At 49.1% G+C, this 19,764-nt stretch overlaps 21 non-coding genes across 21 annotated transcripts; all 21 read right to left on the bottom strand.

Annotated features, from left to right (window-relative positions):
• Positions 1-379: 379 nt before the first annotated feature.
• TRNAS-CGA (transfer RNA serine (anticodon CGA)) lies at positions 380-461 on the bottom strand. Its single transcript has one exon. It is a non-coding gene; the product is annotated as a tRNA-Ser (tRNA).
• Positions 462-535: 74 nt separating this feature from the next.
• TRNAY-AUA (transfer RNA tyrosine (anticodon AUA)) lies at positions 536-617 on the bottom strand. The gene has a single exon. It is a non-coding gene; the product is annotated as a tRNA-Tyr (tRNA).
• A 5,724-nt stretch (positions 618-6,341) lies between these two features.
• On the bottom strand, positions 6,342-6,423 carry TRNAS-UGA (transfer RNA serine (anticodon UGA)). Its single transcript has one exon. It is a non-coding gene; the product is annotated as a tRNA-Ser (tRNA).
• A 1,474-nt stretch (positions 6,424-7,897) lies between these two features.
• TRNAS-UGA (transfer RNA serine (anticodon UGA)) lies at positions 7,898-7,979 on the bottom strand. Its single transcript has one exon. It is a non-coding gene; the product is annotated as a tRNA-Ser (tRNA).
• Positions 7,980-8,211: 232 nt separating this feature from the next.
• Positions 8,212-8,293, bottom strand: TRNAS-UGA (transfer RNA serine (anticodon UGA)). The gene has a single exon. It is a non-coding gene; the product is annotated as a tRNA-Ser (tRNA).
• A 228-nt stretch (positions 8,294-8,521) lies between these two features.
• TRNAS-UGA (transfer RNA serine (anticodon UGA)) lies at positions 8,522-8,603 on the bottom strand. Its single transcript has one exon. It is a non-coding gene; the product is annotated as a tRNA-Ser (tRNA).
• Positions 8,604-8,991: 388 nt separating this feature from the next.
• On the bottom strand, positions 8,992-9,073 carry TRNAS-UGA (transfer RNA serine (anticodon UGA)). The gene has a single exon. It is a non-coding gene; the product is annotated as a tRNA-Ser (tRNA).
• Positions 9,074-10,229: 1,156 nt separating this feature from the next.
• TRNAS-UGA (transfer RNA serine (anticodon UGA)) lies at positions 10,230-10,313 on the bottom strand. Its single transcript has one exon. It is a non-coding gene; the product is annotated as a tRNA-Ser (tRNA).
• Positions 10,314-10,387: 74 nt separating this feature from the next.
• Positions 10,388-10,469, bottom strand: TRNAS-UGA (transfer RNA serine (anticodon UGA)). The gene has a single exon. It is a non-coding gene; the product is annotated as a tRNA-Ser (tRNA).
• Positions 10,470-10,854: 385 nt separating this feature from the next.
• Positions 10,855-10,936, bottom strand: TRNAS-UGA (transfer RNA serine (anticodon UGA)). The gene has a single exon. It is a non-coding gene; the product is annotated as a tRNA-Ser (tRNA).
• An 848-nt stretch (positions 10,937-11,784) lies between these two features.
• On the bottom strand, positions 11,785-11,866 carry TRNAS-UGA (transfer RNA serine (anticodon UGA)). Its single transcript has one exon. It is a non-coding gene; the product is annotated as a tRNA-Ser (tRNA).
• A 388-nt stretch (positions 11,867-12,254) lies between these two features.
• Positions 12,255-12,336, bottom strand: TRNAS-UGA (transfer RNA serine (anticodon UGA)). The gene has a single exon. It is a non-coding gene; the product is annotated as a tRNA-Ser (tRNA).
• Positions 12,337-12,719: 383 nt separating this feature from the next.
• On the bottom strand, positions 12,720-12,801 carry TRNAS-UGA (transfer RNA serine (anticodon UGA)). The gene has a single exon. It is a non-coding gene; the product is annotated as a tRNA-Ser (tRNA).
• A 1,011-nt stretch (positions 12,802-13,812) lies between these two features.
• TRNAS-UGA (transfer RNA serine (anticodon UGA)) lies at positions 13,813-13,894 on the bottom strand. The gene has a single exon. It is a non-coding gene; the product is annotated as a tRNA-Ser (tRNA).
• Positions 13,895-14,896: 1,002 nt separating this feature from the next.
• TRNAS-UGA (transfer RNA serine (anticodon UGA)) lies at positions 14,897-14,978 on the bottom strand. The gene has a single exon. It is a non-coding gene; the product is annotated as a tRNA-Ser (tRNA).
• Positions 14,979-15,365: 387 nt separating this feature from the next.
• TRNAS-UGA (transfer RNA serine (anticodon UGA)) lies at positions 15,366-15,447 on the bottom strand. Its single transcript has one exon. It is a non-coding gene; the product is annotated as a tRNA-Ser (tRNA).
• A 1,940-nt stretch (positions 15,448-17,387) lies between these two features.
• TRNAS-UGA (transfer RNA serine (anticodon UGA)) lies at positions 17,388-17,469 on the bottom strand. Its single transcript has one exon. It is a non-coding gene; the product is annotated as a tRNA-Ser (tRNA).
• Positions 17,470-17,540: 71 nt separating this feature from the next.
• TRNAS-UGA (transfer RNA serine (anticodon UGA)) lies at positions 17,541-17,622 on the bottom strand. The gene has a single exon. It is a non-coding gene; the product is annotated as a tRNA-Ser (tRNA).
• A 231-nt stretch (positions 17,623-17,853) lies between these two features.
• Positions 17,854-17,935, bottom strand: TRNAS-UGA (transfer RNA serine (anticodon UGA)). Its single transcript has one exon. It is a non-coding gene; the product is annotated as a tRNA-Ser (tRNA).
• A 383-nt stretch (positions 17,936-18,318) lies between these two features.
• On the bottom strand, positions 18,319-18,400 carry TRNAS-UGA (transfer RNA serine (anticodon UGA)). The gene has a single exon. It is a non-coding gene; the product is annotated as a tRNA-Ser (tRNA).
• A 1,011-nt stretch (positions 18,401-19,411) lies between these two features.
• Positions 19,412-19,493, bottom strand: TRNAS-UGA (transfer RNA serine (anticodon UGA)). Its single transcript has one exon. It is a non-coding gene; the product is annotated as a tRNA-Ser (tRNA).
• Between the last annotated feature and the right edge of the window lie 271 nt (positions 19,494-19,764).

Below are 19,764 nucleotides of genomic sequence, written 5' to 3'. Positions count from 1 at the left end.
CGTTGTCATCTGCTATTTCACTCTGAACATAGCCGTTTATGTCGAGAAGAGAAAAACAGAACGAGAAACCAAGTCGACAGGATTCAAACCTGCGCGGCAAGAACCAAATGGTTTTCAAGACCATCGCCTTAACCACTCGACCACGACTGCGGCGATGGCGTCAACTCCTATTTCACTCTGAACATAGTCGTTTATGTGGAGAAGTGAAAAAACAACGAGGAAACGCAGTCGGCAGGGTTTGATACTGAGCGGCAAAAACCCAATGGTTTTCAAGACCATCGCTTTACACACTCCGCCCCGACTGCGGCGAGGGCATCATCTGCTATTTCACTCTTAACATAGTCGACTATGTCGAGAAGAGAAAAACAAAACGAGGAAACACAGTTGGCAGGGTTTGAACCTGCGCGGGAAGCACCCAATAGTTTTCGAGACCATCGCCCTAACCACTCGGCCACGACTGCGGCGACGTTGTCATCTGCTATTTTACTCTGAGCACAGTCGTTTATGTCGAGAAGAGAAAAACAAAACGAGAAAACGCAGTCGGCAGGGTTCGAACCTGCGTGGGAAGAACCCAATGGTTTTATAGACCATCGTTTTAACCACTCGGCCACGACTGCTGCGACGGTGTCATCTGCAATTTCACTTTGAACATAGCTATTGATATTGAGAAGAGAAAAACGAAACCAGGAAACGCAGTAGGCAGGATTCGATCCTGGCGCGTGAAGAACCCATTGGTTTTCAAGACAATCACCTTAACCACTCGGCCACGACTCCGGCTTTTTTTTTTTTTTTTATTTATTGCCTGGCATGGACATTGTACAGGGCAATCATTGCACACACATATATTACAATACAAAGAAAAAGAAAAAGAAAAAAAAAACAAGCATTGCCATCAGTCCCATTTGTACTGATGTTGTCCTCTTAAAAATACTTAAGGTTTGCCAGGGGTTCAACCCTTGACAACCATTCTGGCTCGATATCCTCTATTTTGCTACACTCAATGAATGCAGACATGCTTTGCCTGAAATAAATTACTGCTGGTTTTGCGTCCGGGTCGAAATGGTATCCGGCCATTCGTGCACGCCATATACAGTGGAGACCGGTCAACATCACTACATCGAATGGGACCCCATCATCATTTGTTACTGCGAGGTACCTTATTCCGTGTGGGTCTAGTGGAAAATCCTTCTTTATTGTCCTCTGTAATATGTCCCAAAAATGTACCCCTTCCCAACAATGCAAAAAAACATGGTCTATTGTTTCTGGTTTCTTACATATCAAGCAGTGTGACCCCCATAGTGTAAAAAAACCCCGTTCCTCTGTGAAAGTCTTTACTGATAGTGTTCCTGTGTGTAACTTGAAGAAAAAAGTTTTCACCCCTGTAGGTACCTGCATGTTTCTCACCCGCTTCAGTACGTTTTGTCCCGGTCTTCCACTGTATATGGCCCTGTACAATGGTACTGGCAAAACCATAGCACATACATCTCTGTACAATTCTTTTCTTCTAACACTTGCTAGATAATCTATCGAAAAGCGTACAGATAAAAAACGTACACTGTCTACCACTTCCTTGAGATACCCACGCAACGTCACGGGCCGGCTATCCGTAGTAACAACAAAATCTGGTAAGGCACTGCCTAACCTGAGCTGGCATACCGTACGTAAAAACGGATCCCTGACGTCACGGAAAAACAAAAATCTATTTACTACTTGTCTCACAAATAGGTGCGCCAAACCAAGACCTCCGTCCTTCACGCGCCTGAACAAGTTGGTCCGTCTGCACCTTTCCCATTTCGAGCCCCATATAAAAACTGCGAACACTCTGTGCAGCCTTTGCACGTTGATCCTTGAACAATGTAACACCTGCATCACATACCACAGTTTAGCGATAAAAAACATGTTGCACACAGTAGCCCTAGCGAAAACAGACAGGTTCATGCCTTTCCACCTGTCTGCTTTTTCCTTCGTCTCTTTTGTTTGACGCGACCAATACTCCTCGCTGCCGTTATAACATTCCAGGGGAACACCGAGGTACCTTGTCGGTGTTTCCGTCCAGTGCACATTCGCAAAAAGGTCCGGCTTTGAAGGCCACCTTCCGTGCCAAAGCCCAAGAGATTTCGCCCAGTTTACGCGGCTTCCTGTGACGCTACAAAAATGTTTCACAACACTTATCGTTTCCTCTACACTTTCTTTGTTCGTACAACACACCGCAATGTCGTCTGCATATGCCAGCAGCTTAACTTCCACTGCCGCCAAGCTGAAGCCACGAATTTTTTCATTTTCATTTATCGCTAAGCACATCGCTTCGATGTAAATACAAAACAAAAGTGGACTGAGGGGGCAGCCCTGACGCACAGAACGCATTACGTGAATGGGGGCCCCCAAAGACTTGTTAACAATTAAACGTGTTGTGCAGTTCTGGTACGCCAAGGCCACTCCCTCCTTGATGATGGAACCGACATTAATATGATCTAAGATGACAAACAAAATATCATGCGCAACACAATCAAAAGCTTTCTCCAGGTCTATCTGGAGCACAGCAACGCCAAGTGAATCTTCGTCACAACACTCTAGCACACACCGCATCTTGTGAATGTTTGAGCTAATGGTTCTGCCTTTGATTCCACAAGTTTGGTGCTCTCCAACAATTTCTTTAATGACACCTTGAAGTCGCGCTGCCAGAACCTTCATAAAAATCTTGTAGTCGACATTGGTCAGCGATATGGGCCTATACGATGTCACCAGTTTAAGTTTTTCCCCTTCGTCCGTTTTAGGAATTAATATCGTATGCGCTTTGCTGAAGGAGGGCGGCAGAGTTTTCCGTTCGTACGCCTCATTGAACAGCTCAGCTAACCCCGGGGACAGTTCTATTCTAAACGTCTTATACCATGCTGCGGTTAGGCCATCTGGTCCCGGTGACTTTCCGGGGTTCAGATGACCAATCGCGCGTTCCACTTCACCTTCCGTTATTCTGCCTTCTAAAAGCTTTTTTGTGTCGTCACTAAGCCGCGGCAAGCGCTTGAGAAACTCTTCTTTAAAACCATGTACATTCGCTTTTCGAATTGCAAAAGTGACTGATAATACGCAACAAAGGCCCGTTCGATGCTTTCCTTGTCGCTCGCGAGAGTCCCGTTGCAATAGACCTTATCGATGTGGTTTCGGCGTCCTTGCGCTTTTTCGAGACCAAGCGCCCTTTTTGTGGGCGTCTCACCCGCGGCAAGATCATTTGCGCGCGCGCGAACCCAGGCGCCTCGATAACGCTCTCTGTCATGCAGTTCTAATTTTTCCTTGACACTGCGCACCTCGTCTTTGCAAGTCCCAGGCTCCCGACTTTCTAGGGCTATCAGCTGCTGCAGTGTTTTCTTAAGACTTCTTTCTTTTATTTGCGCTTCGAATTTTAGCGTGCTCGATCTGTCAAGCGCTTTCATTTTCACCTTCTGCTTTAAACACTCCCATTTCTCTGCTACTGTTTCCGTTTTTTCCATAAGCACTTCATTAATGGTCTCGTGCACTGCTTCTAAAAATGGTTCATCTTTTAGTAACAATGCGTTCAGTTTCCATAAATCCCAGTTGAAAACCTTACGCTGTTTCTTCATGCCTATGCGACACACAACCAAACAGTGATCTGAAAACGACACTGGCTCAACCGAAAAATCGTGACACATAGGCAATACATCTAGGGATAGGTATATGCGGTCTAAACGTGCATGGCTATTGCCATGAAATCGCGTGTAGATCACTTCGCGATTTGCTGCCACACATTCATACACGTCTTCCAAGTCATTTTCGGTTATTAATTTGCCTAGCACGTCACTGCTTTTGTCACGAACGCCAGTGCTATTGACTCTATCGCGAGCCCTTAAAACACAGTTAAAATCACCTAACAAAACCACCCTCTTATTACACTTTGTCCACTGAAACAGGTTAGAAAAAAACTGAGCACGCTCTTCTACACTATTCGGTGCGTATACGCATATAACTCTGAATTCAGTGGCACCATAAACAAAGTCACAATAAACAATTCTGCCCGACTGACATGAAAAAACACTTTGCACAAGAAGGCTTTGCAATTTTTTTACAAAAAGAACACAACCCGCGGACGTTCCTATCGAGTGGCTTACGACCGCGTAATATCGGTCAGTGAAACGGCGCACCATGCTCCCGGCCTCCTCCTCTCCGTCTACCTTAGTTTCCTGGACGGCTAGGACGTCTATGTCTTGGTCTGTGAGCAACCGATAGAGCTGACTTTGCCTACGCCTAGCCGCCAACCCTCTGACGTTAAGCGTAGCTATACTGAATGGCGGAGTTAATTCCATAGTGACTTGTTCGCTAAAGGAGTAGGCCCGGAGCATGGCGCTTACCCTTCACGACCAGCCCTCGGCTAGCCGCCTCCAGGACCATCCTGCTTCCCAGCGCTGTTTTCTTTTGCCTTGTCCTCCAGTCTCCGGTCGGTAGGGACTTTCGGCTTAGGTTTGAGACTACGCCGCCTCCCTTGCGGCGCCTTCGCAGGCGGCTCCTGGCTGCTGGTGGACGACGCCCCGTCCTGCTCTACCGAGTCGTCGAGTGGACGCTTTAGCGTGGCGCTGGTCACGCACATCTCGTCGTCGCTGTCCGCCGCCGTCTCTCCCTGACCCTCCGTTGTATCAGCTGTCCCCACTGGAACCACGTCCGTCTCGACCCGCTCAGGCTCGGCCGCTGACGGGGCGCTGGCCGGTGTAGTCGAAAGCTGGCGAGTCTCCGGAAACTTGGGTGTGTCTGCCTGCGCCGCCCCTCCAGTAGTCACAGGGACCACTGGGCTTCCGACCCCTTTGGCGGCGTCCTCTGCCTCGGCCGCGTCCATGACGTGATCAGCCATCGCCTCGTTCTTCGCTGGCCCCATTGCACTGGCGTACGTTCGAACGCAATCCGCCTCGACGTGTCCGAAGCGTTTGCACCGCGAGCAACGGGGAACCTTGCACTCTCGGCGGACGTGCCCTTTGCCTTGGCAGCGCAAGCATTGCATCGGCCGACCAGGCACAACCAGCAAGGCCAGCTCTCCATCGATCCTGATCTGGTGCGGAAGGTCTTCGACCCTGACGCCGCTTTTCAGCTTCAGGAGAGCTGTTCTCGTGGTCGAACACTTGTCGGCCATGCCCGGGACACGCCACCGCTCACGGCTCACCTCCACGACCTTGCCGAAAACCGACAGCGCCGTCCGTACTTCTTCGTCGCTCACCCCGTGAAGCAGCCAGTGAATTCGTAGCCGCACCTGCTGGTCCTGTGGGTCGACGACGACGCAGCGCCGCCCCTTCACCTGCAGCTCCTTCAAGGCGAGCAGGCGTTTTGTGGGAGCGGCATCATTGAATGTCACCGCCCACAAGTGGTTAACCTGGTATGCACCGAGGCTTACCACATCCGGCAGCAGGCCCGTTGGCGTCAATGCGTCCCTGAAATCTTCGACCTTGTATGGCCTCGCTCGTACATCACCGTGTAAAAACACGGTGTTGATAACAAGTCGTCCTTTTGGCATTTGCGGCAAAATAAACTGGTATTCGCTATCTCCGTTCCTGTTTCCGCGGCTAAGATTGGCCGCTGTCGCCGCTCCGCTGGAGCTCATGATCCTGCGATCCGTTCAGCACGACTGCCGGAAGCAGAATGTCTCGGCCACGACTGCTTCGACGCTGTCAACTCATATTCCACTCTTAACATATTCGACTATGTCGAGAAGAGAAATACCAAACGAGGAAACGCAGTCGGCAGGGTTCGAACCATTGCGGGAACAACATAATGGTTTTCAAGACTACGTATTAATCACTCAGTCATGAATGCGGCGACGGCGTCAACTCCTATTTCACTTTTCACATAGTCGACTATGTCCAGAAGAGGAAAAACAAAACGAGGAAACGCAGTGGGCACGGTTCCATCCTGCACGGGAAGAACCCAATGGTTTTCAAGACCATCGCCTTAACCAGTCGGCCACGACAACGACGATGGCGTTAACTCCTATTTCACTTTTATAATAGCCGTTTAAGTCGAGAAGAGAAAAAAACTAGGAAACGCAGTCGACAGGGTTCGAACATGCGCTGCAAGAACCCAACGGTTTTCATGACCATCGCCTTAACCACTCGATCACGACTACAGCGATGGCGTCTCCTGCGATTTCACTCTGAACAAAGTCATTTATGTCAAAAAGTGAAAAAAACGAGGAAACGCAGTCGGCAGGGTTCGATCCTGAGCGGGAAGAAGCCAAGGGTTTTCAAGACCATCGCTTTACCCACTCCGTTCCACTGTGGCGAGGGCATCATCTGCTATTTAACTCTGAACATAGTCGTTTATGTCGAGAAGAGAAAAAAACGAGGAAACGCAGTCGGTAGGGTTCCAACCTGCGCGGGAAGAACCCAATGGTTTTCAAGACCATCACCTTAACCACTCGGCCACGACTGCAGCGCGAGGGTCATCTGCTATTTCACTCTGAACATAGCCGTTTATATCGAGAAGAGAAAAACGAAACGATGATTCGCAGTCGGCAGGGTTCGAACCTCCGTGAAAAGAACCCAATGATTTTCAAGACCCTCGTATTAACCACTCGGCCATGACTGCGGCGATGGCGTCAACTCCTATTTCAACTTTAACATAGTCGACTATGTCGAGAAGAGGAAAAACAAAACGAGAAAACGCAGTGGGCACGGTTCGATCCTGCGCGAGAAGAACCCAATGGTTTTCAAGACCATCACCTTAACCACTCGGCCACGACTGCTGCGACGGTGTCATCTGCAATTTCGCTCTGAACATAGCCGTTTATATCGAGAAGAGACAAACGAAACTAGGAAACGCAGTCGGCAGGGTTCGATACTGCGCGGGAAGAACCCAATGGTTTTCAAGACCAACGTCTTAACCACTCGGCCACGACAACGGCGGCGGTGTCAACTCCTATTTCACTCTTAACGTCGCCGTTTTATGTCAAAAAGAGAAAAAAACGAGGAAACGCCGTCGGCAGGGTTTGAACCTGCGCGGGAAGAACCCAATGGTTTTCAAGGCCATCGTATTAACCACTCGGTAATGACTGCGGCGACGGCATCAACTCCTATTTCACTTTTACATAGTCGACTAGGTCGAGAAGAGGAAAAACAAAACGAGGAAACGCAGTCGACAGGCTTCGAACATGCGCGGAAAGATCCCATTGGTTTTCAAGACCATCGTCTTAACCACTCGGCCACGACTGCGGCGATGGCATCAACTCCAAATTCACTCTTAACATAGTCGACTATGTCGAGAAGAGAAAAACAAAACGAGGAAACACAGTCGGCAGGGTTTGAACCATCGCGGGAAGAACCCAACGGTTTTCAAGACCATCGCCTTAACCACTCGGCAATGACTGCAGAGACGGCGTCAACTCCTATTTCACTCTTAACATAGTCGACTATGTCGAGAAGAGAAAAACAAAACGAGGAAACGCAGTCGGCACGGTTCGATCCTGCGCGGGAAGAACCCAATTGTTTTCAAGACCATGGCCTTAACCACTCGGCCACGACTGCGGCGACTGCGTCAACTCCTATTTCACTTTTAACATAGTCGACTATGTCGAGAAGAAAAAACGAAACGAGGAAACGCAGTCGGCAGGGTTCGATCCTTAGCGGGAAGAACCCAATGGTTTTCAAGTCCATCGCTTTACCCACTCCGCCCCGACTGCGGCGAGGGCATCATCTCCTAATTCACTCCGAACATAGACGTTTATGTCGAGAATAGAAAAACAGAACGAGAAACCCAGTCGACAGGATTCGAACCTGCGCGGGAAGAACCCAATGGTTTTTAAGACCATCAGCTAAACCACTCGGCCACGACTGCGGCGAGGGCATCATCTCCTAATTCACTCCGAACATAGACGTTTATGTCGAGAATAGAAAAACAGAACGAGAAACCCAGTCGACAGGATTCGAACCTGCGCGGGAAGAACCCAATGGTTTTCAAGACCATCGTCTTAACCACTCGGCCACGACTGCTGCGACGGTGTCATCTGCAATTTCACTCTTAACATAGCCATTGATATCGAGAAGAGACAAAAAGAAACCAGGAAACGCAGTAGGCAGGGTTCGATCCTGGCGCGGGAAGAACCCAATGGTTTTCAAGACAATCACCTTAACCACTCGGCCACGACTGCCGCGACGTTGTCATCTGCTATTTTACTCTGAACATAGTCGTTTATGTTGAGAAGAGAAAAACAAAACGAGAAAACGCAGTCGGCGGGGTTCGAACCTGCGTGGAATGAACCTAATAGTTTTCAAGACTATCGCCTTAACCACTCGGCCACGACTGCGGTGATGGCGTCAACTCCTCTTTCACTCTTAACATTGTCGACTATGTCGAGAAGAGAAAAACAAAACCAGGAAACGCAGTCGGCGGGGTTCGATCCTGCGCGGGAGAACCCAAAGGTTTTCAAGACAATCACCTTAACCACTCGGCCACGACTGCGGCGCCTTTGTCATGTGCTATTTCACTTTGAACATAGTCGTTTATGTCGAGAAGAGAAAAATAAACGAGGAAACGCAGTCGGCAGGGTTCGAACCTGCGCGGGAAGAACCCAATGGTTTTCAAGACCATCGCCTTAACCACTCGGCCACGACTGCGGCGACGGCGTCAACTCCCATTTCACTTTTAACATAGTCGACTATGTCGAGAAGAGGAAAAACAAAACGAGGAAACGCCGTGGGCACGGTTCGATCCTGCACGGGAAGAACCCAATGGTTTTCAAGACTATCGCCCTAACCACTCGTCCACGACTGCTGCGACAGGTGTCATCTGCAATTTCACTCTGAACATAGCCATTTATATCAAGAAGAGAAAAACGAAACCAGGAAACGCAGTAGGCAGGGTTCGATCCTGCGCGGGAAGAACGCAATGGTTTTCAAGACAATCACCATAACCACTCGGCCACAACTGCGGCGACGTTTTTATCTGCTATTTTACTCTGAACATAGTCGTTTATGTCGAGAACAGAAAAACAAAACGAGAAAACGCATACGGCAGGGTTCGAACCTGCGCGGGAAGAACCCAATGGTTTTCAAGACCATCGCCTTAACCACTCGGCCACGACTGCGGCGACAGCGTCAACTCCTATTTCACTTTTAACATAGTCGACTATGTCGAGAAGAGGAAAAACATAACGAGGAAACGCAGTGGGCACGGTTCAATCCTGCGCGGGAAGAACCAAATGGTTTTCAAGACCATCGCCTTAACCACTTGGTCAAGACAACGGCGACGGCGACAACTCCCATTTCACTCTTAACGTAGCTGTTTTATGCCGAGAAGAGAAAAAAAACGAGAAAACGCAGTCGGCAGGGTTCGAACCTGCGTGGAAAGAACCCAATGGTTTTCAGGACCTTCGCGTTAACCACTCGGTCACGACTGCGGCGACGGCGTCTCCTGCGAATTCACTCTGAAAAAAGTTGTTTATGTCGAGAAGTAAAAAAAAACGAGGAAATGCAGTCGGCAGAGTTTGATCCTGAGCGGGAAGAACCCAAATGTTTTCAAGACCATCGCCTTAACCACTCCGCATCGATGGCGACAGCGGCTTCATCTGGTATTTCACTCTGAACATAGTCGTTTATGTCGAGAAGAGAGAAAAAAACGAGGAAACGCAGTCGGCAGGGTTTGAACTTACACAGGAAGAGCCCTGTGGTTTTCAAGACCTTCGCCTTAACCACTCGGCCACGACTGCGGCGACGGCGTCAACTCCTATTTCACTTTTAACATAGCCGGCTATGTCGAGAAGAGAAAAACAAAACGAGAAAACGCAGTCAGCAGGGTTCAAACATGCGCGGGAAGAATCCAATGGTTTTCAAGACCATCGCCTTAACCACTCGACCATGAAAACGGTGAGGGCGTTAACTCCTATTTCACTCTTATAATAGCCGTTTAAGTCGAGAAGAGAAAAAAAGCGATGTAACGCAGTCGACAGGGTACGAACCTGCGCAGGAAAACCCAACGGTTTTCAAGACCATCGCCTTAACCACTCGGTCACGACTACAGCGACGGCGTCTCCTGCGATTTCACTCTGAACAAAGTCGATTATGTCGAGAAATGAAAAAAAAACGAGGAAACGCAGTCGGCAGGGTTTGATCCTGAGCGGGAAGAACCCATAGGTTTTCAAGACTATCGCTTTACCCACTCCGCCCCGACTGCGGTGAGGGCATGGACTGCTATTTCACTCTGAACACAGCCGTTTATGTCGATAAGGAAAAAACAGAACGAGAAACCAAGTCAACAGGATTCAAACCTGCGCGGGAAGACCCCAATGGTTTTCAAGACCATCGCCATAACCACTCGGCCATGACTGCGGCGATGGCGTACACTCCTCTTTCACTCTTAACATAGTCGACTATGTCGAGAAGAGAAAAACGAAACGAAGAAACGCAGTCAGCAGGGTTTGAACCTGCGCGGGAAGAACCCAATGGTTTTCAAGACCATCGCCTGAACCACTCGGCCAAGACAACGGCTACGGCGTCAACTCCTGTTTAACTCTTAACGTCGCTGTTTTATGTTGAGAAGAGAAAACAAAACAAGGAAACGCAGTCGGCAGGGTTTGAACCTGTGCAGGAAAAACCCAACGGTTTTCAAGACCATCGCCTTAACCACTCGGTCACGACTATAGCGACGGCGTCTCCTGCGATTTCATTCTGAACAAAGTCGTTTATGTCAAGAAGTGACAAAAAAATCAGGAAACGCAGTCGGCGGGGTTCGATCCTGCGCGGGAAGAACCCAAAGGTTTTCAAGACAATCACCTTAACCACTCAGCCACGACTGCGGCGCCTTTGTCATCTGCTATATCACTCTGAACATAGTCGTTTTTGTCGAGAAGAGAGATACAAAACGAGAAAACGCAGTCCGCAGGGTTGGAACCTGCGCGGGAAGAACCCAATGGTTTTCAAGACCATCACCTTAACCGCTCGGCCACGACTGCAGCGACGGTGTCATCTGCTATTTCACTGTGAACATAGCCGTTTATATCGAGAAGATAAAACAAAACGAGGAAACGCAGTCGGCAGGGTTCGATCCTTAGCGGGAAGAACCCAATGGTTTTCAAGACCATCGCTTTACTCACTCCGCCCCGACTGCGGCGAGGGCATCATCTGCTAATTCACTCTGAATATAGCCGTTTATGTCTAGAATAGAAAAACAGAACGAGAAACCCAGTCGACAGGATTCAATCCTGCGCGATAAGAACCCAATGGTTTTCAAGACCATCGGCTTAACCACTCGGCCACGACTGCGGCGATGGCGTCAACTCCTCTTTCACTCTTAACATAGTCGATTATGTCGAGAATAGAAAAACAGAACGAGAAACCCAGTCGACAGGATTCAAAGCTGCGCGGGAAGAACCCAATGGTTTTCAAGACCATCGGCTTAACCACTCGGCCACGACTGCGGCGATGGCGTCAACTCCTCTTTCACTCTTAACATATTCGATTATGTCGAGAAAGGAAAAACGAAACGAAGAAACGCAGTCGACAGGCTTCGAACATGCGCGGGAAAAACCCAATAGTTTTCAAGACTATCGCTTTAACCACTCCGCAACGACTGCGGTGATGGCGTCAACTCCTCTTTCACTCTTAACATTGTCCACTTTGTCGAGAAGAGAAAAACGAAACCAGGAAACGCAGTCGGCGGGGTTCGATCCTGCGCGGGAAGAACCCAAAGGTTTTCAAGACAATCACCTTAACCACTCAGCCACGACTGCGGCGCCGTTGTCATCTGCTATATCACTCTGAACACAGTCGTTTATGTCGAGAAGAGAAAAAAACGAGGAAACGCAGTCGGCAGGGTTCGAACCTGCGCGGGAAGAACCCAATGGTTTTCAAGACCATCGCCTTAACCACTCGGCCACGACTGCGGCGACGGCGTCAACTCCCATTTCACTTTTAACATAGTCGACTATGTCGAGAAGAGGAAAAACAAAACGAGGAAACGCAGTGGGCACGGTTCGATCCTGCGCGGGAAGAACGCAATGGTTTTCAAGACCATCGTCTTAACCACTCGGCCACGACTGCTGCGACGGTGTCATCTGCAATTTCACTCTGAACATAGCCATTGATATCGAGAAGAGAAAAACGAAACCAGGAAACGCAGTAGGCGGGGTTCGATCCTGGCGTGGGAAGAACCCAATAGTTTTCAAGACAATCACCTTAACCACTCGGCCACGACTGCGGCGACGTTCTCATCTGCTATTTTACTCTGAACACAGTCGTTTATGTCGAGAAGAGAAAAACAAAAGGAGAAAACGCAGTCGGCAGGGTTCGAACCTGCGTAGAATGAACCCAATAGTTTTCAAGACTATCACCTTAACCACTCGGCCACGACTGCGGTGATGGCGTCAACTCCTCTTTCACTCTTATCATAGTCGGCTATGTCGAGATGAGAAAAACGAAACGAAGAAACGCAGTCGGCAGTGTTCGATCCTGCGCGGGAAGAACCCAAAGGTTTTCAAGACCATCGTCTTAATCACTCGGTCATGACTACAGCGACGGCGTCTCCTGCGATTTCACTCTGACCAAAGTCGATTATGTCGAGAAATGAAAAAAACAAGGAAACGCATTCGGCAGGGTTCGATCTTGAGCGGGAAGAACCGAATGCTTTTCAAGACCATCGCTTTACCCACTCCGCCCCGACTGCGGCGAGGTTATCATCTGCTACTTCACTCTGAACATAGTCGTTTATGCCGAGAAGAGAGATAAAAAACGAGAAAACGCAGTCCGCAGGGTTCGAACCTGCGCGGGAAGAACCCAATGGTTTTCAAGACCATCACCTTAACCACTCGGCCACGACTGCAGCGACGGTGTCATCTGCTATTTCACTGTGAACATAGGCGTTTATACCGAGAAGATAAAACAAAACGAGGAAACGCAGTCGGCAGGGTTCGATCCTTAGCGGGAAGAACCCAATGGTTTTCAAGTCCATCGCTTTACCCACTCTGCCCCGACTGCGGTGAGGGCATCATCTCCTAATTCACTCTGAACATAGCCGTTTATGTCGAGAATAGAAAAACAGAACGGGAAACCCAGTCGACAGGATTCAAACCTGCGCGGGAAGAACCCAATGGTTTTCAAGACCATCAGATTAACCACTCCGCCACGACTGCGGCGATGGCGTCAACTCCTCTTTCACTCTTAACATAGTCGATTATGTCGAGAAGAGAAAAACGAAACGAAGAAACGCAGTCGACGGGCTTCGAACATGCGCGGGAAGAACGCAATTATTTTGAAGACTATCGCCTTAACCACTCCGCCACGACTGCGGTGATGGCGTCAACTCCTCTTTCACTCTTAACATTGTCGACTATGTCGAGAAGAGAAAAACGAAACCAGGAAACGCAGTCGGCGGGGTTCGACCCTGCGCGGGAAGAACCCAAAGGTTTTCAAGACAATCACCTTAACCACTCGGCCACGAGTGCGGTGACGGCGTCAACTCCTATTTCACTTTTAACATAGTCGACTATGTCGAGAAGAGAAAAACCAAAACGAGGAAACGCAGTGGGCACGGTTCGATCGTGCGCGACAAGAACCCAATGGTTTTCAAGACCATCGTCTTAACCACTCGGCCACGACTGCTGCGACGGTGTCATCTGCAATTTCACTCTGAACATAGCCATTGATATCGAGAAGAGAAAAAAGAAACCAGGAAACGCAGTAGGCAGGGTTCGATCCTGGCGCGGGAAGAACCCAATGGTTTTCAAGACAACCACCTTAACCACTCGGCCACGACTGCGGCGACGTTGTCATCTGCTATTTTACTCTGAACATAATCGTTCACGTCGAGAAGAGAAAAAACAAAACGAGAAAACGCAGTCGGCAGGGTTCGAACCTGCGTAGAATGAACCCAATAGTTTTCAAGACTATCGCCTTAACCACTCGGCCACGACTGCGGTGATGGCGTCAACTCCTTTTTCACTCTTATCATAGTCGGCTATGTCGAGATGAGAAAAACGAAACGAAGAAACGCAGTCGGCAGGGTTCGATCCTGCGCGGGAAGAACCCAAAGGTTTTCAAGACCATCGTCTTAATCACTCGGTCATGACTACAGCGACGGCGTCTCCTGAGACTTCACTCTGAACAAAGTCGATTATGTCGAGAAATGAAAAAAACGAGGAAACGCCGTCGGCAGAGATCGATCCTTAGCGGGAAGAACCCAATGGTTTTCAAGTCCATCGCTTTACCCACTCCGCCCCGACTGCGGCGAGGGCATCATCTCCTAATTCACTCTGAACATAGCCGTTTATGTCGAGAATAGAAAAACAGAACGAGAAACCCAGTCGACAGGATTCAAACCTGCGCGGGAAGAACCCAATGGTTTTCAAGACCATCAGCTTAACCACTCCGCCACGACTGCGGCGATGGCGTCAACTCCTCTTTCACTCTTAACATAGTCGATTATGTCGAGAATAGAAAAACAGAAAGAGAAACCCAGTCGACAGGATTCAAACCTGCGCGGGAAGAACCCAATGGTTTTCAAGACCATCAGCTTAACCACTCGGCCACGACTGCGGCGATGGCGTCAACTCCTCTTTCACTCTTAACATAGTCGATTATGTCGAGAAGAGAAAAACGAAACAAAGAAACGCAGTCGACAGGCTTCGAACATGCGCGGGAAGAACCCAATTGTTTTGAAGACTATCGCCTTAACCACTCCGCCACGACTGCGGTGATGGCGTCAACTCCTCTTTCACTCTTAACATTGTCGACTATGTCGAGAAGAGAAAAACGAAACCAGGAAACGCAGTCGGCGGATTTCAACCCTGCGCGGGAAGAACCCAAAGGTTTTCAAGACAATCACCTTAACCACTAAGCCACGACTGCGGCGCCTTTGTGATCTGCTATATCACTCTGAACATAGTCGTTTATGTCGAGAAGAGAAAAAAACGAGGAAACGCAGTCGGCAGGGTTCGAACCTGCGCGGGAAGAACCCAATGGTTTTCAAGACTATCGCCTTAACCACTCGGCCACGACTGCGGCGACGGCGTCAACTCCTATTTCACTTTTAACATAGTCGACTATGTCGATAAGAGGAAAAACAAAACGAGGAAACGCAGTGGGCACGGTTCGATCCTGCACGGGAAGAACCCAATGGTTTTCAAGACTATCACCCTAACCACTCGGCCACGACTGCTGCGACGGTGTCATCTGCAATTTCACTCTGAACATAGCCATTGATATCGAGAAGAGAAAAAAGAAACCAGGAAACGCAGTAGGCAGGGTTCGATCCTGGCGCGGGAAGAACCCAATGGTTTTCAAGACAACCACCTTAACCACTCGGCCACGACTGCGGCGACGTTGTCATCTGCTATTTTACTCTGAACATAGTCGTTTATGTCGAGAAGAGAAAAAAAAACGAGGAAACGCAGTCGGCAGGGTTCGAACCTGCGCGGGAAGAAACCAATGGTTTTCAAGACTATCGCCTTAACCACTCGGCCACGACTGCGGCGACGGCGTCAACTCCTATTTCACTTTTAACATAGTCGACTATGTCGATAAGAGGAAAAACAAAACGAGGAAACGCAGTGGGCACGGTTCGATCCTGCACGGGAAGAACCCAATGGTTTTCAAGATTATCACTCTAACCACTCGTCCACGACTGCTGAGACAGGTGTCATCTGCAATTTCACTCTGAACCTAGCCATTTATATCTTGAAGAGAAAAACGAAACCAGGAAACGCAGTAGGCAGGGTTCGATCCTGCGCGGGAAGAACGCAATGGTTTTCAAGACAATCACCATAACCACTCGGCCACAACTGCGGCGACGTTATTATCTGCTATTTTACTCTGAACATATTCGTTTATGCCGAGAACAGAAAAACAAAACGAGAAAACGCATACGGCAGGGTTAAAACCTGCGCGGGAAGAACCCAATGGTATTCAAGACCATCGCCTTAACCACTCGGCCACGACAGCGGCGACAATGTCAACTCCTATTTCACTTTTAACATAGCCGACTATGTCGAGAAGAGGAAGAACAAAACGAGGAAACGCAGTGGGCATGGTTCAATCCTGCGCGGGAAGAACCCAATGGTTTTCAAGACCATCGCCTTAACCACATGGCCAAGACAACGGCGACGGTGACAACTCCCATTTCACTCCTAACGTAGCTGTTTTATGTCGAGAAGAGAAAAAAAACGAGAAAACGCAGTCGGCAGGGTTCGAACCTGCGTGGAAAGAACCCAATGCTTTTCAAGACCTCCGCGTTAACCACTCGGTCACGACTGCGGCGACGGCGTCACCTGCGATTTCACTCTGAACAAAGTTGTTTATGTCGAGAAGTAAAAAAAAAACGAGGAAATGCAGTCGGCAGAGTTCGATCCTGAGCGGGAAGGACCCACAGGTTTTCAAGACCATCGCCTTAACCACTCCGCATCGATGGCGACCGCGGCTTCATCTGGTATTTCACTCTGAACATAGTCGTTTACGTCGAGAAGAGAGAAAAAAACGAGGAAACGCAGTCGGCAGGGTTTGAACTTACACAGGAAGAACCCTGTGGTTTTCAAGACCATCGCCTTAACCACTCGGCCACGATGGCGGCGACGGCGTCAACTCCTATTTCACTTTTAACAAAGCCGACTATGTCGAGAAGAGAAAAACAAAACGAGAAAACGCAGTCAGCAGGGTTAAACATGCGCGGGAAGAATCCAATGGTTTTCAAGACCGTCGCCTTAACCACTCGGCCATGACAACGGTGACGGCGTTAACTCCTATTTCACTCTTATAATACCCGTTTAAGTTGAGAAGAGAAAAAAAACAATGTAACACAGTCGACAGGGTACGAACCTGCGCAGGAAAACCCAACGGTTTTCAAGACCATCGCCTTAACCACTCGGTCACGACTACAGCGACGGCGTCTCCTGCGATTTCACTCTAGACAAAGTCGATTATGTCGAGAAATGAAAAAAAAACGAGGAAACGCAGTCGGCAGGGTTTGATCCTGAGCGGGAAGAACACAATGGTTTTCAAGACTATCGCTTCACAAACTCCGCCCCGACTGCGGCTAGGGCATCGACTGCTATTTCACTCTGAAAACAGCCGTATATGTCGAGAATAGAAAAACAGAACGAGAAACCCAGTCGACAGGATTAAAACCTACGCGGGAAGAACCCAATGGTTTTCAAGACCATCGGCTCAACCACTCGGCCATGACTGCGGCGATGGCATCAACTCCTCTTTCACTCTTAACATAGTCGATTATGTCGAGAAGAGAAAAACGAAACGAAGAAAGGCAGTCGACAGGCTTGGAATATGCGCGGGAAGAACCCAATAGTTTTCAAGACTATCGCCTTAACCACTCCGCCACGACTGCGTTGATGGCGTCAACTCCTCTTTCACTCTTAACATTGTCGACTTTGTCGAGAAGAGAAAAACGAAACCAGGAAACGCAGTCGGCGGGGTTCGATCCTGCGCGGGAAGAACCCAAATGTTTTCAAGACAATCACCTTAACCACTCAGCCACGACTGCGGCGCCGTTGTCATCTGCTATATCACTCTGAACACAATCGTTTATGTCGAGAAGAGAAAAAAACGAGGAAACGCAGTCGGCAGAGTTCGAACCTGCGCGGGAAGAACCCAATGGTTTTCAAGACCATCGCCTCAACCACTCGGCCACGACTGCGGCGACGGCGTCAACTCCCATTTCACTTTTAACATAGTCAACTATGTCGAGAAGAGAAAAACGAAACCAGGAAACGCAGTGGGCAGGGTTCGATCCTGGCGTGGGAAGAACCCAATAGTTTTCAAGACAATCACCTTAACCACTCGGCCACGACTGCGGCGACGTTCTCATCTGCTATTTTACTCTGAACACAGTCGTTTATGTCGAGAAGAGAAAAACAAAAGGAGAAAACGCAGTCGGCAGGGTTCGAACCTGCGTAGAATGAACCCAATAGTTTTCAAGACTATCACCTTAACCACTCGGCCACGACTGCGGTGATGGCGTCAACTCCTCTTTCACTCTTATCATAGTCGGCTATGTCGAGATGAGAAAAACGAAACGAAGAAACGCAGTCGGCAGGGTTCGATCCTGCGCGGGAAGAACCCAAAGGTTTTCAAGACCATCGTCTTAATCACTCGGTCATGACTACAGCGACGGCGTCTCCTGCGATTTCACTCTGACCAAAGTCGATTATGTCGAGAAATGAAAAAAACAAGGAAACGCATTCGGCAGGGTTCGATCTTGAGCGGGAAGAACCGAATGCTTTTCAAGACCATCGCTTTACCCACTCCGCCCCGACTGCGGCGAGGTTATCATCTGCTACTTCACTCTGAACATAGTCGTTTATGCCGAGAAGAGAGATAAAAAACGAGAAAACGCAGTCCGCAGGGTTCGAACCTGCGCGGGAAGAACCCAATGGTTTTCAAGACCATCACCTTAACCACTCGGCCACGACTGCAGCGACGGTGTCATCTGCTATTTCACTGTGAACATAGGCGTTTATACCGAGAAGATAAAACAAAACGAGGAAACGCAGTCGGCAGGGTTCGATCCTTAGCGGGAAGAACCCAATGGTTTTCAAGTCCATCGCTTTACCCACTCTGCCCCGACTGCGGTGAGGGCATCATCTCCTAATTCACTCTGAACATAGCCGTTTATGTCGAGAATAGAAAAACAGAACGGGAAACCCAGTCGACAGGATTCAAACCTGCGCGGGAAGAACCCAATGGTTTTCAAGACCATCAGATTAACCACTCCGCCACGACTGCGGCGATGGCGTCAACTCCTCTTTCACTCTTAACATAGTCGATTATGTCGAGAAGAGAAAAACGAAACGAAGAAACGCAGTCGACGGGCTTCGAACATGCGCGGGAAGAACGCAATTATTTTGAAGACTATCGCCTTAACCACTCCGCCACGACTGCGGTGATGGCGTCAACTCCTCTTTCACTCTTAACATTGTCGACTATGTCGAGAAGAGAAAAACGAAACCAGGAAACGCAGTCGGCGGGGTTCGACCCTGCGCGGGAAGAACCCAAAGGTTTTCAAGACAATCACCTTAACCACTCGGCCACGAGTGCGGTGACGGCGTCAACTCCTATTTCACTTTTAACATAGTCGACTATGTCGAGAAGAGAAAAACCAAAACGAGGAAACGCAGTGGGCACGGTTCGATCGTGCGCGACAAGAACCCAATGGTTTTCAAGACCATCGTCTTAACCACTCGGCCACGACTGCTGCGACGGTGTCATCTGCAATTTCACTCTGAACATAGCCATTGATATCGAGAAGAGAAAAAAGAAACCAGGAAACGCAGTAGGCAGGGTTCGATCCTGGCGCGGGAAGAACCCAATGGTTTTCAAGACAACCACCTTAACCACTCGGCCACGACTGCGGCGACGTTGTCATCTGCTATTTTACTCTGAACATAATCGTTCACGTCGAGAAGAGAAAAAACAAAACGAGAAAACGCAGTCGGCAGGGTTCGAACCTGCGTAGAATGAACCCAATAGTTTTCAAGACTATCGCCTTAACCACTCGGCCACGACTGCGGTGATGGCGTCAACTCCTTTTTCACTCTTATCATAGTCGGCTATGTCGAGATGAGAAAAACGAAACGAAGAAACGCAGTCGGCAGGGTTCGATCCTGCGCGGGAAGAACCCAAAGGTTTTCAAGACCATCGTCTTAATCACTCGGTCATGACTACAGCGACGGCGTCTCCTGAGACTTCACTCTGAACAAAGTCGATTATGTCGAGAAATGAAAAAAACGAGGAAACGCCGTCGGCAGAGATCGATCCTTAGCGGGAAGAACCCAATGGT

The sequence above is a fragment of the Rhipicephalus microplus genome, chromosome X (assembly GCF_043290135.1).
Source record: "Rhipicephalus microplus isolate Deutch F79 chromosome X, USDA_Rmic, whole genome shotgun sequence".
NCBI classification, from domain to species: domain Eukaryota; kingdom Metazoa; phylum Arthropoda; class Arachnida; order Ixodida; family Ixodidae; genus Rhipicephalus; species Rhipicephalus microplus.
This window is presented reverse-complemented; position numbering and strand designations above follow the sequence as displayed.